Below are 18,930 nucleotides of genomic sequence, written 5' to 3' on the forward strand. Positions count from 1 at the left end.
TTTACATGGTATCTGAACTTTTGCCTTGTATCATATTGGTGCAAGTCACAGTTGAAATTTGGATTAATTGTTTTCACAAGCAATATAACTTTCAATATGTACACACCTATAATGGTAAGCACACCTAATTTTGGGAACAGGTTCCGACATGATTCTCGAGGTTTGGCACCACAAATAATTCTAATAACTTTTTTCTGTAGTATTAATAATGTACTTAGGTTGGCTTGAGTTGTTGCACCCCATATTTCTACAGCATAGTTTAAGTTTGATGAGAATAGAGCATGATAAGCAGTTTTTAGTACACCCATGTCCTTACAATATTTGCTAATCATATTTATAGCACACACATTCTTCAACAGCTTACATGCTAAGGAATCAATATGCATGTCCCATTTGAGGCTGTCCTGGATTGTAATTCCCAAGAACTTTGTCCATTTTTCCTTTTTTACAATGTCATTTCCTATGGATAATTTCATGTCAAATTCTATTTGTTTCCTTGTGTTAAGTTCCATCATTGCAGTCTTTGAAGCACTTACATTTAGATGACTTTCATTAAAATACTTGACTATTTCATTAGTTACTGTTGCACTGTACCCCCAGACTCTCATAGTCTTTGTGTTTACACACTATTGATGTGTCATCTGCATACAATATTTTTGTACAGTTAGGAGAACAATACTGTATATCATTAACATAAATCAAGAAAATAAGGGGTCCCAAGACAGAACCTTGAGGCACTCCATATTTGATATCAATAATTTTAGATTTGTAAGACCCACTGTTTGTTTTAAGCAAGACAAATTGATTTCTATTGCTCATATACGCTTTTATTAGCTCATAGCCAGTTCCTCTGATACCCAGGTTCCACAGCTTGTCAAGTAATATGGTGATGTTGACACAATCAAAAGCTTTTTCTAGATCAAGGAAGACTCCAGTTACATACTCCTTGTTCTCTATGGCCGTTATTATTTTGTCTATTAATTGTGCTGCAGCTACTGAAGTTGACTTGTTTTTCATAAAGCCATTTTGATTTTCAAATATTAAATTGTGTTGACTCAGGAATGTCATTAGTCTAGTATAAATAACTTTCTCAACTACCTTAGAAAATGCAGGTAAGATTGAGATGGGGCGGTAGTTTTCAATTTTAGATTTATCACCTTTCTTGTGAATCGGGGTTATTTGTGCTGTCTTTAGACTATCTGGGAAACAACCTGATGCAATTACATCATTTACTGCTGTGGCCATGGCATCAGATATGTTGTCTATGCATCTTATCAGTGTACTGATAAACAATCCATCATAGCCTGCTGATTTTGTATTTTTTAATGACATTACTATGTTTTTGACTTCCTTGTTATTGGTTGGGGCCAAGTATATGCTTTGTTTGATTGGAATGCCCCTATATCTATGCTGAAGATTCTTAAAATGGTCATTGACAGATTTTCCAACAGAAGAAAAGTACTCATTAAAAACATTTGCAAGCTGACATTAACATTTCATGATATGCCCTTTATGGTTTATAGTAAAATCAGTTGTTGGTCTGTCCTTACAATCCCTAAAGCTATTTATTACTTTCCAAACAGCTAAACCTGTGTTAGTAGAGGTTCTTAACATTGTGGCTACGTATTTACTTTTAGTTTCTAGCAGAAGATCTTTACAGTAATCCTGATAGTTCTTAAATTCTACCTTTAGTCTATTATTATTGTTATTATTTATCATTGCGTACTGGAAAAGTCTAAGTTTCTCTCTTGCTGTTTTTACTTCATGATTTATCCAGTTATTTTTTTGTATCTTTTTGCAGTCATTTACTCTAAAGGTCATTTCTGGACATGAGACATTGAAGCAATAATAAAAATCTGATGAAAATTCACTGAAAGTAATGCTGTTTTTTTCACCCCATTTTAAGCTTTTTAGCAAACTGTTGAAATCTTTGACATTGTCATCATTGGTCATTCTTTTTGTCACATATTGTTTCTCTTTTCTATTGACATGAAGATTTTCAGCTTCTATCAATACCTGTTCTGCATGGTGGTCAGAAATGGCAAGCTTCAGAACTGATGCACTGCATGTAAAGTGGGACATGTTAATTATAATGTTGTCAGTGCATGATTTTACACTATTGACCTCTCTAGTGGGCTCGTTTATCAGAAATATTAAATTAAATTGAGCTAATATTAGCATTAGTTTTTTAGATACAGAGTCATTGGACAGCAAGTCAATGTTTATATCTCCAGTTAGTATTATGTTAACCCAGCCATTTTTATTGCAGTGTTTACTGTCAATGTCAACAAGCAGATTATTAAGAACATCAAAGAAACTGTCTAGGCTACCAGATGGAGGTCTGTGTAGGCCAATAATAATTAAGTTCTCTTTCCCCCACTTATAATTAATTGCTGCTAGTTCTATTACACCCTCAATGCTGAAAGCACTAACATCTATTACACTATAATTACTACTACTGGCTGCAAAGATAGCTACCCCACCACCACGTTTCTCTTTTCTACTGAAGGCAGAGCAAAAGTTCATGGAAAGTGGCTTACATACACTAATTAGCTCATCTGTGTACCAGTGTTCACTTATAACTAAAACATCAGGGTTATCAATTGCTGCAATGGTATCCAACCCGTTGTGCTTATTGCGAAGACTTTGAAAGTTCTGCTGAATTAATTTGAAAGTGAGTTTGGATTGTTGAACGCTTGATGGACGTGTCACGCTGCCAGAACCAATTATACATTTATCCCTAAAAAAGAAATATCAGTTGACAGAGTGGGTTTGGTATTTTTCACTATCCATTTATTCAAGTTGGTTTGTTTCCATGTACTGGGAGCCTGGGAAGAATCAGCTTTACCTGGTGTTTTCAGCAGCCATTTGTCCAATGTCGTCTGTCTATACTCATTCCTGCAGTCTTCTTGTGTTGTGGAGCACTCATTCTTCGAATGTGTGTGTTTTGAGTATACGTTGTTCCTAGCATTTATGACGATTTCACAAATAATGGACGCTAAGTGACTTTTTCCGCGCCGATTGAGGTGAAGGCCGTGAGTGGTGTAAAGATCTCTACTAAAATGTTGCACGTTGACCATTTGTACATTTGCGTAACGGTTGCAAATTTCTGCATATTGACTGTTTGTATATGCTACTGCCCTGTTTACACACGAGAATTGAGGCAAGTCATACCTGTGTGGAATATCGAGAACAATGACGTTTGAGTCATTTAGATGGTTTAGGGCAGATTTTAGTGCATTAACAGCATGCAAACCATCGTTGTGTGCGACGTCATTTGCACCACCACATATTACAATGAAGTCTTCATTCATTGTTTTTCGAGAGATATTGTTTACAGTTGAAAGCACTTGGTCAAGACGAGCACCAGGTTTAATAAAACCTGAGGCATTTACTTCACTGTTTACGCTTTTTATTTCGTGTGCAAGGCCTCTAAGATGACTGTTGTTGTTGTGGTCTTCAGTCCTGAGACTGATTTGATGCAGCTCTCCATGCTACTCTATCCTGTGCAAGCTTCTTCATCTCCCAGTACCTACTGCAACCTACATCCTTCTGAATCTGCTTAGTGTATTGATCTCTTGGTCTCCCTCTACGATTTTTACCCTCCACGCTGCCCTCCAATGCTAAATTTGTGATCCCTTGATGCCTCAAAACATGTCCTACCAACCGATCCCTTCTTCTAGTCAAGTTGTGCCACAAACTTCTCTTCTCCTCAATCCTATTCAATACCTCCTCATTAGTTACGTGATCTACCCACCTTATCTTCAGCATTCTTCTGTAGCACCACATTTCGAAAGCTTCTATTCTCTTCTTGTCCAAACTATTTATCGTCCATGTTTCACTTCCATACATGGCTACACTCCATACAAATAGTTTCAGAAACGACTTCCTGACACTTAAATCTATACTCGATGTTAATAAATTTCTCTTCTTGAGAAACGCTTTCCTTGCCATTGCCAGTCTACATTTTATATCCTCTTTACTTCGACCATCATCAGTTATTTTACTCGCTAAATAGCAAAACTCCTTTACTACTTTAAGTGTCTCATTTCCTAATCTAATTCCCTCAGCATCACCCGACTTAATTTGACTGCATTCCATTATCCTCGTTTTGCTTTTGTTGATGTTCATCTTATATCCTCCTTTCAAGACACTGTCCATTCTGTTCAACTGCTCTTCCAAGTCCTTTGCTGTCTCTGACAGAATTACAATGTCATCGGCGAACCTCAAAGTTTTTACTTCTTGTCCATGAATTTTAATACTTACTCTGAATTTTTCTTTTGTTTCCTTTACTGCTTGCTCAATATACAGATTGAATAACATCGGGGAGAGGCTACAACCCTGTCTCACTCCTTTCCCAACCACTGCTTCCCTTTCATGCCCCTCGACTCTTATAACTGCCACCTGGTTTCTGTACAAATTGTAAATAGCCTTTCGCTCCCTGTATTTTACCCCTGCCACCTTCAGAATTTGAAAGAGGGTATTCCAGTTAACATTTTCAAAAGCTTTCTCTAAGTCTACAAATGCTAGAAACGTAGGTTTGCCTTTTCTTAATCTTTTTTCTAAGATAAGTCGAAAGGTCAGTATTGCCACACGTGTTCTAACATTTTTACGGAATCCAAACTGATCTTCCCCGAGGTGGGCTTCTACTAGTTTTTCCATTCGTCTGTAAAGAATTCGCGTTAGTATTTTGCAGTTGTGACTTATTAAACTGATAGCTCGGTAATTTTCACATCTGTCAACACCTGCTTTCTTTGGGATTGGAATTATTATATTCTTCTTGAAGTCTGTGGGTATTTCGCCTGTCTCATACATCGTGCTCACCAGATGGTAGAGTTTTGTCATGACTGGCTCTCCCAAGGCCATCAGTAGTTCTAATGGAATGTTGTCTACTCCCGGGGCCTTGTTTCGACTCAGGTCTTTCAGTGCTCTATCAAACTCTTCATGCAGTATCTTATCTCCCATTTCGTCTTCATCTACATCCTCTTCCATTTCCATAATATTGTCCTCAAGTACATCGCCCTTGTATAGACCTTCTATATACTCCTTCCACCTTTCTGCCTTCCCTTCTTTGCTTAGAACTGGGTTGCCATCTGAGCTCTTGATATTCATACAAGTGGTTCTCTTCTCTCCAAAGGTCTCTTTAATTTTCCTGTAGGCAGTATCTATCTTACCCCTAGTGAGACAAGCCTCTACATCCTTACATTTGTCCTCTAGCCATCCCTGCTTAGACATTTTGCACTTCCTGTTGATGTCATTTTAGAGACGTTTGTATTCCTTTTTGCCTGCTTCATTTACTGCATTTTTATATTTTCTCCTGTCATCAATTAAATTCAATATTTCTTCTGTTACCCAAGGTTTTCTACTAGCCCTCGTCTTTTTACCTACTTGATCATCTGCTGCCTTCACTACTTCATCCCTCAGAGCTACCCATTCTTCTTCTACTGTATTTCTTTCCCCCATTCATGTCAATTGTTCCCTTATGCTCTCCCTGAAACTCTCTACAACCTCTGGTTCTTTCAGTTTATCCAGGTCCCATCTCCTTAAATTCCCACCTTTTTGCAGTTTCTTCAGTTTCAATCTGCAGTTCACAATCAATAGATTGTGGTCAGAATCCACATCTGCCCCAGGAAATGTCTTACAATTTAAAACCTGATTCCTAAATATCTGTCTTACCATTATATAATCTATCTGATACCTTTTAGTATCCCCAGGATTCTTCCAGGTATACAACCTTCTTTTATGATTCTTGAAACAAGTGTTAGCTATGATTAAGTTATGCTCTGTGCAAAATTCTACCAGGGGGCTTCCTCTTTCATTCCTTCCCCCCAATCCATATTTACCTACTATGTTTCCTTCTCTCCCTTTTCCTACTGACGAATTCCAGTCACCCATGACTATTAAATTTTCGTCTCCCTTTACTACCTGAATAATTTCTTTTATCTCGTCATACATTTCATCTATTTCTTCATCATCTGCAGAGCTAGTTGGCATATAAACTTGTACTACTGTAGTAGGCATGGGCTTTGTGTCTATCTTGGCCACAATAATGCGTTCACTATGCTGTTTGTAGTATTTAACCTACTCCTGCATTTCCCCTATTTGATTTTGTATTTATAACCCTGTAATCACCTGACCAAAAGTCTTGTTCCTCCTGCCACCGAACTTCACTATTTCCCACTATATCTAACTTTAACCTATCCATTTCCCTTTTTAAATTTTCTAACCTACCTGCCCGAATAAGGGATCTGACATTCCACGCTTCGATCCGTAGAACGCCAGTTTTCTTTCTCCTGATAACGACGTCCTCCTGAGTAGTCCCCGCCCGGAGATCGGAATGGGGGACTATTTTACCTCCAGAATATTTTACCCAAGAGGACGCCATCATCATTTAATCATACAGTAAAGTTGCATGACTATCACCCATTAAACATACGTTTATTCTTCTTGCTGCATTTGTGGTGTTAGTTAAATTAACTGTCGTCTTGAATGTTGTATTTACCTTGCTTCTGTTTACGAGTGATGGTTTTGGCTGGCGAGGTTCCACATTTTGCTTAATAACAGGCTTTTCTTTCAGATGGTGCACGATTTGATCTTTTGTAGATAGGCCTACCGTTTTTTGGAGCACGGCAGGAGAATGTATTACTAAAGATGACGAAATGATTGCGCTATGGTTAGCGTTACCGGTACACGCAGAATGTGTTCGTAAACTTGAGATGGCGATGGAATCTTCGGCCACTGTGTGCACTTTATTTCTGTCGAATTCACTTACGCCCTGCTCGGCGGTTTTTAGTTTTCTATGGTCATTTTCAAGGCATTTGAGTCTATCAGCTAACACTTTGTTTTCTGCCAAGGATCTGCGCACAATTTCTTGCAACGAATTAATAGTTTCAACTAGTTTTGCTTTGTCTGGATGGACTTCACATGTTACACACTTACATTTTGATCTGGATGATTTTTCACTGCGAGTTTTTTGCGTGGCACTAGACTTGAAAAATTTCACCTGTTAACATTGCAGCCATGTACTTTTGACTATAGCTCACCATTCAAATGTGTGAGAAGGGATAAATAGTGTGCTTCCAGTTGTTATTAGGTTTATATAGAAACATAGTGAAGATAACTTCTTAGAATATGTAAGAAACTGTTATAGTTCATTGTGTGCCGTGTTACATTGCCAGCAATTCTGCTTTTCTTATTGGACAAAAGTTTGATTCCCATGATATTAAATGAGTTACAAGTAGCTGATAATGGCATCATTTGTTTATATCTATAAGACAAGGCTACACATTTTTTTATATTTTTACTCGTCTACTGACAAACTACGGTCACCTATTTCAGAATCTTTCAACATCTCACTAATCCATGCTTCATTTCTTACCTCTATCGGATCATTTTCGCCTGATGAGCCCATATGTACATCCGTAGTCATTGCGTGTGCATTGATCTCATTATCTGACGTCGTCAACTTAACATATGTCACACGAGCAGAAACGTATAGCTGGAAAACTGAATCACAGCAACTTTTCCTACAGTTCACAAAACAGAATAATAATTCAATTTGCAACAACATATTCAATTCAACACTGTAATCAGTGCTGAGAAGCACGTCAGACTTGCTTACAATGTAATAAAACAAGAATAAACTTCATTTACACAGTAGGTTCAGTTCTGATTTGGCACTGCATTAGTAAATTAGCAGGAGCTACTATGGAAAGACTGGGCAGTGACATTTACATTATTAAGTGCCAAGGTATAATATCAGTATTATAAGTAGCTGTCACTACATATGTTGATTACTGTTTGCATTTGTTGAAGTTATCTGATCAAGGTCTGTATTGCCAGTTAGTTACACTGCGGTGCTTTAATTGCGTGAGAGGTGAGAATGCTGTCTGTTCAGTGGTGAGTGTGGCATTGATACCCACAACTTCCAGGTGTTGCTGTGTTGATATGCAGTGGTACCATCAACTGGCCATTCAGTGAACTACTGTAGTGGGTGTCTTACAGTTGCTTGCCATCCATGTTGCAGATGATGTAGCATGAAACAGTAGAATCACTTCTCAATACAAGTGCTTTGCACATCACTGAGACAAGTAATACCACTGCAGTCCAAGCTCTTTGGTCCTTGGGTGCACAGTGTGTCTGACATCACACAACAATCAGAAATAAGTTCACTATTTATCCCTGTAATGTTTATCAGTTAATAGGATGGGGAGACAATCACACAGTGAAATCCGACATTATTTGAAGAGATCCAGATATTTTCAGTTAATCAAACACTTTAAATTTGGGCTGCATGGTTTGCAACTAATATCAAATGATTGACATGATCAATTATTGGCACTGTGGCCATGAAGTCCATTGCAATGTGCTGACGTTTGTTGTCGTTAATGTTAAGCACCCAGTCCAGACACTTGGAGCATAAACACATGTAATCCACTGTTCCAGCAGGCTGTTATATGTTTAGATGTGTGATGCAGTTCTTGGAATTTGTATTATTTATTTATTTATGTATTTAACATGATCTTATTATGGCCGTCTTTTACATCGGACCAGGGTTTCACACATACAGTACTTTTTTAAAATCAGAGTTACTTAAGAAATAAACAAACAATGGAAAATCCAGGATGGAATGTAACAATATTATGAGGAGGAAAGTTGCTGCTCAGTATATAGCGGAGATGTTGAGTTGCAGATAGGCACAACAAAAAGATTTTCACACTTAAAGCTTTCAGCCAATGGCCTTTGACAAAGGGGCCCCAGCCTTTGCAGCATCTTTTACCTTCGGTGCTGCATCTTTATCCTCCTGCTATTCTTTTTCCCTTCCCTTGGGGAACATGTCTGGGAATGTTCCGCATTGCCCATAGCTGACATAAGAACTGTCTCACCACCATTTTTCGTTCATTTTTTCTTTCTTCATTCACCTTCCACCTTCTCCTGTCCTTCCTCTGCTTCGGCGTTTGAGGCTCCTCTTTTTTTTCTTCTTCCTCCCTATGCGCTCCTGAAGGTCGGTCCATGCGTCTGATGCATAACAGGTGACTGAGTAATGTGTAATTCCCAGCCCCAGTTTGACAGTTAGGGTTCACATGTACCACTCGGTACAGGCCAGGCCCAGGGAGGGATTATTGCCTGAGCTGCTACCTTCCCAATTTGCTGATTGATCCCTCTGTCAGGTGTTTGGGAGGTGTGAACAATCACCGAAGGTGGGTGCGACCCCTTGTGAAGGGGCCCCCAGTTGGAAGGAGCGTGCAATTGGAGACGCTGGTGATCATGGGGATTTTCTAGCAATGAGGCAGTCATCATCTTTGCAGTTCACATCTACCAAACATAAATGGAATGAAGCTCCTGATTCAAAGACCCTCCCAGCTGCACCACAGTTCCTCACGGTTTCACATGCTGAGGACAGTCAGTCCTTTACAACAGTAAATCCGTTTCTAATTCAGAAAGGTATTGATGTAATTGCCGGCCCTGTGAAATCCTGCTCTTGTTTACGCAATAACACTTTGTTTTTGGATACTGCTTCTGATTCTCAAGCATAACAGCTGCTTGCTGCTTCGCTTCTCCACAGCTATCCTGTTTTGTATCGAGGCCCATAGAACTCTGAATTCTTCCTGCAATGTTATTTACACAAGGCTGCCCGACAGTGTGACGAAGGCCGAAATCCAAATGTGCATCTCTGATCAGGGTGTCATTGGCATCTGTCAGGTGATGAGAAAGATAGATGCCTCCTTAGTGCCCACATGCACTCTTTTTCTCACCTTTGAGAGAGTGGTGCTTCCATTCAAGATCAAAGCAGGCTATGAAGTTAGCACAATCTGACCGTACATTCCGAACCCGATGTGCTGCTACCAGTGTTATCGTTTAGACTCCACTCAAATATCTTGTCGACACCCGGCCAAATGTGTAACCTGTGGTAGGGATGCGTACGAGGGCGATTGTCCGCCTCCTTCTCCCCACTGTATGAACTACAATGGCGACCAAGCCGCCTCCTGTCAAGATGGTCCCACGTATATCGATGAGATGGCTTTCCAGGGGATCTGGGTAAAGGAAAAAGTACCTTATCCAGTCACACGCAAGTTATTGGTTAGTCTCAAACCCTGCATTCTACCATATGGCACTTACAGTACTGCTCTTGCTGCATCTCGGTCCATAAAGGACATGGCCATGCAGACATGCAACCTCCTCAAATTCAGCTCTGAGGTTGTGAAATCACCCAGTGTCATGGTAGCATCACCGTCTCCTCATCCAGCTGTACAAGAAGCCATTGAACTCTCGCCTCGTGGGACGAAGTCACCAGCTACACAACCAGCAGGCTGGAAAGGACAGAAGGAATGCTCCAGTGAAGGCAGCCGTCCATCACCTGAGTCTTCCTCCGGTAACCAGAAAGGCTTGAAGAAATCAAACAAAGGCATACAGCCTTCTCGTTCACTGACTCAAAGATCTTTGACAGCCTCTACGTTACCGATGCTCACCAATGACCATTTTTCTGTGTTGGGCTCCACAGGCCGACAGCAGAAGAAAGCTGATGCTCCTGTGGACGTCATGGAGCAGGATCCTCCTACCTCTGTACCCTGTAGCACTAAGTCTTCGCAGGCTAGCACTCGGCAGCTGCCGAGGTGACACCCCATCATTTTTTCCTCATTATGACACTCCTCCAATGGAATGTTCGCGGACTTCAATCCATCAAAGAGGATTTACAGCTGCTTTTCGAACTGCAGCATCCACTTGTTTTCTGCATTCAGGAAACAGAATTGCATCCTCACAATCGTTTTGAGATTCCACATTTCTTCCTGGTCTATTTTGACCTTCCCAACAAGGTTGGCACTTCATCTCATGGGGGAGTCATGCTGCTCATATGGGATGACGTTCATAGTCAACCCATCTCCTTGACCACCCGTCTTCAAGCTATTGCAGTTCACCTTTTGCTTCCTCACTTGACCTTTTGCTTCCTCACTTGACCTTTTGCTTCCTCACTTGACCTTTTGCTTCCTCACTTGACCTTTTGCTTCCTCACTTGACCTTTTGCTTCCTCACTTGACCTTTTGCTTCCTCACTTGACCTTTTGCTTCCTCACTTGACCTTTTGCTTCCTCACTTGACCTTTTGCTTCCTCACTTGACCTTTTGCTTCCTCACTTGACCTTTTGCTTCCTCACTTGACCTTTTGCTCCCTCACTTGACCTTTTGCTCCCTCACTTGACCTTTTGCTCCCTCACGTGACCTTTTGCTCCCTCACGTGACCGTTTGCTCCCTCACGTGACCGTTTGCTCCCTCACGTGACCGTTTGCTCCCTCACGTGACCGTTTGCTCCCTCACGTGACCGTTTGCTCGCTCACGTGACCGTTTGCTCGCTCACGTGACCGTTTGCTCGCTCACGTGACCGTTTGCTCGCTCACGTGACCGTTTGCTCGCTCACGTGACCGTTTGCTCGCTCACGTGACCGTTTGCTCGCTCACGTGACCGTTTGCTCGCTCACGTGACCGTTTGCTCGCTCACGTGACCGTTTGCTCGCTCACGTGACCGTTTGCTCGCTCACGTGACCGTTTGCTCGCTCACGTGACCGTTTGCTCGCTCACTTGACCTTTTCCCTTTGTACTGTTTACATCCCTCCATCATTCAGTGTCACCAGGACAGATTTCCTCCAGCTTATTGGGCAGCTACCTCGCCCCTTTCTGCTGCTCGGTGACTTTAATGTGCACCATCCCCTTTGGGGTTCTTCCAGAACCTGCCTGAGGGGTGCTCTCTTGGCTGACCTTGTTAATCAAGTTAACCTCTTGTGCCGTAACACAGGAGCACCCAATTTCTTTTCAGGCTCCTTGCACACCTATTCCCATTTGGACCTATTGTTGTGCACTGCCCAGCTAGCCCATTGACTCAAGTGGTCCATTCTCTCTGACACATATTTGAGCCACCATTTCCCGTGTGCTATCCGTTTGCTGACTCCTACCCTGACTCCGTGGACTGAGGTGGACCGTGATGCAGTTCACCCATGGAGACATGCTTTTACACGTTTTTAACAGTCTAGGATGGCAAAGTGCATTCATTATAAACAGATGCATGGACAGTGTCATCATGTTCTTTGGGATAGCAATAAAGCTAGCTGGATTTCATTCTCTAGCTTTTTTAACTTACCGCTGCCTCTTCAGTCTCCTGAGCCATCCACCGAGCCATTCCCAAATTTTCGGCCTGACTGTAGCAGATGATGTCAAAGTAGACCCTATTGCTATCTCCAACACTTCGGGCCACCATTTTGCGGAGATTTCGAGCTCCTCCCTGTATCACCCTGACTTCCTCCACCCGAAATGAGCAGAGGCAGCTTGGGCGATACCCTTCTCTTCTCTTAGAATGATGTGCTATAATGCCACCTTTACTATGAGGGAGCTAGATCATTCTATCACTCAATCCTGATTCTCCACCCTAGAGCCGGACACTGTTAACATTCAGATGTTGCAGCATGTTTCTCTTGTGGGTAAGCACTCCTGCTTAATACATACAACCACATCTGGGCAGATGGCACATTTCCAAAATGTTGGTGTGAAGCCAGTGTCGTACCCATACCTAAGCCCGGTAAGGACAAACACCTTCCTTCTACAGCCCCATTTCTCTGACCAGCTGTGTTTTCAGGTTGACGGAATGCAAGATTCATGCCCGGCAGGTATGGTGGCTTGAGTCTCACAATTTAATAACCATGGCACAGTGCAGATTTCGAGTTTGCCATTCTGCAGTTGATCATCTTGTCACTTTGTCCACCCATGTCATGAATGGTTTTCTGCAGAAATCCCAGACTGTGGCCATGTTTTTCAATTTGGAAAAAGCCTAAAACACCTGCTGGATGACTGGTATCCTCCATACTCTCTACATGTGGGGCTTCTATGGCTGACTGCCCCGCTTCCTCTAGGAATTTTTAATAGACCGAGTTTTCAAGATATGTATGGATTCTGCCTTGTCAGACATTTTTATCCAGGAAAACGGCGGGCCTCAGGGTTCCATCCTGAGCGTCAACCTCTTTGCTATCACCATTAACCCTATAATGGCCTCTCTTCCGCTGGGCATCTCCCGCACCTTTTTGTTGACGAAATTGCCATCTATTTCAGTTCTCCACGGACTTGTCTCGATGAGCAGAATCTTTAGCAATGTATTGATCATCTTCTACTCATGGAACATTGACAGCGGCTTTCGTTTTTCCATTGACAAAACCGTGTGTATGAATTGGTTTCTTCCACTGTCTTTACATCTTGGGCCTGTTGCTGTATGCAGTCCCTAAAGTGTCCTGTGTGTCCTCCATGGTACTTCCTGGGGTGCAGATCGCACCACCCTCTTCCATTTGTACTGGTCCCTTGTCCGTTCGAAACGTGACTATGGATGTTTCGTTTATGCATCTGCACGTCTGTCCCTCTTACACTGTCGCAATACTATCCACTATCATGGCATCTGTTTGGCCACTAGTGCCTTGTACACTAGCCCAGTTGAGAGTCTATATGCAGAAGCTGCTGAACTACCGCTGTACTACCGCCGTGGCTTTCACCTTAGCAGATGTACATGCCATTTGCCTGCCATGCATAGCCATCCATGTTATGCCTCATTTTTCGATGACTTCTTTGATCGCCAGTATGGGGCGCGTCCCTCTTCTCTGTTACCTCCTGGAGGTTGCGTTCGGCACTTGCTCCGGCAGCTAAACTTCGCATCCGTGCAACTTTCCAGGTGGGTGTGAACCCTTCACCACCTTGGCTTCATGTAGCGCTTCACGTTCACCTTGGCCTTCACCCATTTCCTAAGGACACTACTCAAGCCTCGTTATATCACTTGGTTTCATGACCTTTGCATGGAACTTCATGATAGTACCTTTGTGTACACTGGTGGCTCTCTGACTGACCATGGTGTTGGGTGTGCCTTCGTCATTGGTGCCAACATTTTATGGTATCTGCTTCCGGAACACTGCTCAATATTTATAGCACAGCTCTTCGCCCTGTATCAGGCGACGCAGTGCATCTGGTGACACAGACTTTTCAATTGCGTCATCTACTCAGACTCTCTGTGCCCTTCAAAGCACCTGTGTACTGTACATCATCCATCCCTTAGTGCAACGGGTCCGGGAAAGCTGTCACTTGTTTACTTTTAATGAAGCTACTGTGTTGTTCATGTGGGTTCCTGGTCACTTCGGTCTAACAGTAAGAGGCCACTCACGCAGCTGCCAAGGCTGCAATCCTCGCACCTCAGCTCGCTAGTTCTTACATTCCCTCTGATAATCTCTGTGTTAGCGTCTGTCAGCAGGTGGTGTTGCATTGGCATCACCACTGGTCCTCCCTTCATGGGAACAAGTTCCAGGTTATTAAGCCCTCCTACGAACTTGGACAACCACCTCTAGGGTGCCTCGCTGCGAGGAGGACATTTTAACTAGGTTGCGTACTGGGCACCATCGTTTTAGCCGTTGCCATTATTATTAAATGTAGCTCCCCCACTACTTTGTGCACATCGCGCCCAACTTTTAATTTTCCGCCATTTTCTGACGGAATGCACTTTTTTTTAACTGCTTACATTCCTGTTTGTGTTTGCCATTAGAGTTATTTGGCATTTTAGCGAATGGCATGTGGGCTGTCGAACGCACTTTACTTTTTATCCATTGTAGCAATATGGCGAAAGCCATTTAATTTTTAGTTTTGGACCTCTGTTTCTGTATGGTGTATTTTATAGAACTTTAACCAAGTGCCTGTTTTTAGCTGCCTTATCTTCCATCTATTGGGATTGATGTGTAGTTGTTTTTAACTCCTCTCTTTGTCTTCATGTTTTACAGCTTTTGACATTGACGTGTATGACCCAAGTTGTTTTTATGCCCTAAAACAGAAACAAAAACAAAAGATAGTAGAGAAGTCAGGTGATGCCTTTTTGCACACTGCCAGGATAGTGAAATGTGATCGGAGAGTCAAACATCACAGATACATTGAAGACAGGCATTCATAACCAGTTCCAGATACCCAGAGCTTTCCTGAGAAAGGCCTTGCAGGATAACATTGCAGTAGTCAGTAATTGGAAGTATAAGTGTTTGTACAAGTTCCTTCTTCAGGTCAAGAGTGAAGAGCTTTATAATTTTGGAGGGAATGGATAGGTGCTGATGCCTTCTTGCACACTGCAGTTACATGCTCAGTCCAATTTAGATTTTCATCTATTATTACTCCTATACTCTTCTCGGGAGAACTCCTATATCTTTTGGCTTAAAAATGGTAGGGATTTCTGATATTTTTGGCTAATGAGTCCAGAATGACCAACCAGTGCTGCTTGGCTTTTGGATGGGTTGAGGTTTAACACTACAACCTGCATCCATTTTTATAGTGCATACAAGTCGGTACCGAGATCTGTGATAACTGTCTTTAGGTTCATTGGTTTTGCACTTACATGCCACTGGAGGTCATAAGCATACATGTGGTATTTGCAGTAGGACAATACTGATGACACATCATATACATGCAGTGAAAAGAGTATAGGATGTAATAGTGAACATGGGATGCCTGGTACTACATGCCTCCATTGTGCTGGACATGATGCATTGCTGGTGGTACGTCAAGTATGAACAAAACCAGCGCACTCCACTTGGCGAGAAATTTAGGCTGTTAATTTTGGCAGGTAAAAAGTTGAACTTACTATCAGAGGCTGTGCTGAAGTCTAAGGAGCACATGATAGTCGCCTCTTGCACGTCCATAGCAAGCTTCAGGTCATCTGTCACCTTTATTAATACAGATGTTGTGCTGCAATGTTTACGGGAACCTGATCGGTATTCATCTAGTAGGTTGTTTGTAATTGGGTAGTTGTTAGCTGATCATGGACTATATATTCTGAGGACATGGACAGTGTGGGAAGAATGTGAATACGTCAGTAATCAGAGGGTGCTGTAGCGATGTCTTTTTTTAGGTAAGGGCTTAACTAGTCCCTGTTTCCAAGCCTCAGGGGAAAGATCTGTTGTCCATGTGGTTGAAGATATTTGTTATAGTAGGTAATAGCAGCTGAACAATAAGCTTCATTTGGACTTTATACGTTGGCCGGTGTGGCCGTGCGGTTCTAGGCGCTTCAGTCTGGAACCGTGTGACTGCTACAGTCGCAGGTTCGAATCCTGCCTCGGTCATGGATGTGTGTGATGTCCTTAGGTTAGTTAGGTTTATTTTTTTTTTTATTTTTTTTTTTTTTTTACCATTGTGTCCAGTTGATTCTGATCTGGTTTGTATGATGGCTTTTTTTATGGTATTTTGCAAGTAACATCATAGATAGAATTTAATGTGACTACAGTCACTTACCACCATGAAGTAATCAAGGAGTCTGTTTCATTTTTGATTCAATTGTGGTTGTAGGTAAAATGAAGTATTGGTTCTGTGTATTGGCTGGGACTATGGAATCAGCTGCATCTTTTACTTTGTCTATACCAAGGCCATGCAGGTTTGTCTGAAGGACAGCTATTCCATTTCTGTTGTCAGTTAATGTATTGCCATGCCTGAGTTTTCTGTTTCTCACTGCTTGACCGACTGTTCTGCTTCTGCTTGTAAGCAATATGAGTTGAAAGTGCGGGTCACAGTTTGTATGCCTGATGTGCAGTGTCTGAGATTCATGAACTGTTTCAGGTCTCCATTTAGCCAAGATGCAGGTTTTCCTTCTCACTTTCTGGTCTTTAGGGGAGCATATTTGTCATATAGTTGAGTAAGTTTGTTAGTAAATCCATGAGTTTCTTTCTTTCTTTCCTTTTTTTGCACCTGAGAATGAAATTGATGTTATCTCCAAACTTTTTCTTTCGTCTTAGTTGCAAGTTCAAGTAAATTAGTTCATTTGAAGTCTCAATACGTAGTTAGTTGCAGCTTCTTTCTGGAACATTCTAGCGAGTGTGTCATGAAAATTATGTCATGGGAATAAATGACAAGTGTAGGTATTTGAGAGGTATGAAATTATGTGTGGGGATTTTGTTGAATTTCTCTCTCTGGGGATTTCGTTGCAAATATATCTATGAGAGTGTGACTACTGCTTGTATGATGGGTAGGAGCAAGCTGGAGGGGCAATTTAAATTTCACCCTGGAAGGACAGTTGCATAGAAAATTTATGTTAGTTTCACCAGCTATACTTATTTGCTCATATGTCAATTCGAGATTTGAAAGGGCAGTTTTGAAGCACGCAAACCTGCATACTGTAGGAGGTGTGTAGAGGACGCACATCAGGCATTTTCTGTTAAAGAATTGATGACATATTCCACTTGTTTATCTTCTTTATTGTTAGATATTTCCAGCACATAGGTGATAAAGTGGAGCATATGTATGCCACTACTCCACCCCCTCACCTATTACATCTGTCATGTCTTTAAAGATGTAGCCATCTAGATTTACCAAATTTGTAAGAATAGTTGGTCCATTCTAGTGGCGTTACTAATTATTCTCGTGAGCATATGTGTGATCGATCACGACATACTTGTTTGAAAAATTGGTTTTACGATATCCGAACAAAGAGTGCCTGTGTTTATGACATTTGGTCAGACTACCGATTTTTCTCTCATGGATAATTGTCCAGAACACGTTACTTGTCCTGTAACCATCGTGACATGGTCGATTGGGTTGATTGTTGTTCTTGCGACATGACATAAAATTTCAGAATTATCACTCTCAAATAAATCACCAGTACTGAACTGTCAGCACTGGTACTATGTACACAACTTCCATGGCAATAATTTTAAGTACTTTGGCAAAATTACTGTAAACTGCGTTATGCAGCCATGGTGTCGACACTTTGTGATATGTGCACCATGGAAACTAAAGCACAACTCCTCTGCAGTCTCACTCTCTGCCTGCCAGAGAGGCGACTATTGATATAGGCTTGCGGGATAGGCATTGATACTACAATGTGCTTACAGCTTCACTAGACAGTAAGCAACAGGCATCTGCAAACAATCTAAGAAGGGTGCTCAGATTTGAAATGACAATTAAATGGACACCCTAGCTGCAAACAGGCGTTCATATACTTTGTTGGGGACATGTTGAAAATGTGTGCCCTGACCGGGACTCAGGCGCACTATCCTCTGTGCCCTCGGTGACTCAGATGGATAGAGCGTTTGCCATGTAAGCAGGAGATCTCAGGTTCGAGTACCAGTCGGGGCACACATTTTCACCATGTCCCCAATGAAGTATATGAACTCCTGTTTGCAGCTAGGGTGTCCATTTAATTATCATTTCATTTCTAGCAAAGCTGCATGGTCATCAACGGTAACTGTTCTTTCGGGAACAGATACTACCGTCATATATAGCTGCTCAGATTGCCACCTAAATTGTTGTATGGATTAGAAACAGCAGAAGGTCTAAAACTCTTCCTTGGCGAATGACATATATCACTTCCATTCAGTGACTTGCCATCAATTACTGTGAACTGCAACCTATCTTACAGGAAATGATGAATCCAATTGCACAAGTGAGTCTGTACTCCATAGCTACACAATTTAATTAGAAGCTGCTTGTGTGATAGCTTTCAGAAGCCCTCTGGAAATGTGGAATCAACTTGAGAGCCTCTTCAATAGCACTTATTACTTTGTGTGAAAAAAAAAAGAAAAAAAAAAGCCAGTTGCATTTCATAAGGATATTGTTGTCTTAATGCATGTTTTTTCTTTGAGGTATTGTGTTAAGCTTGAACACTGTTTGTGTTCCAAAAGCCTACTACAAATCGGAGTTATTACTAACAGGCCTATAATTAGGTGGATTACTTCTTTTTCCTTTCTTGTGTATGGCTATTGCTGTGACCTGTACAACTTTCCAGGCTTAAGATATGCAGCTGTTTGTGATTGCTAAAAATGGAGTTATTGTGTACTCCAAAAGAAACCTAACAGGTATACAGTTAGGACTGGAAATGACGCAAGTAGCTTTGCTACACTGATGATACTTTTAAGTTACTCACGCTGGCAGCAGTTCTTGATCAGATTTCTG

The 18,930-nt window shown here is 41.6% G+C and overlaps 1 protein-coding gene across 5 annotated transcripts in view; it reads left to right on the plus strand.

The window, feature by feature from the left end:
- LOC124606662 (CCR4-NOT transcription complex subunit 7) overlaps positions 1–18,930 on the plus strand; it is a 129,438-nt gene that overhangs the window by 87,621 nt on the left and 22,887 nt on the right. The gene's annotated exons all lie outside the window — the stretch shown is intronic.

This window comes from Schistocerca americana, chromosome 3 (genome assembly GCF_021461395.2).
Source record: "Schistocerca americana isolate TAMUIC-IGC-003095 chromosome 3, iqSchAmer2.1, whole genome shotgun sequence".
NCBI classification, from domain to species: Eukaryota; Metazoa; Arthropoda; class Insecta; order Orthoptera; family Acrididae; genus Schistocerca; species Schistocerca americana.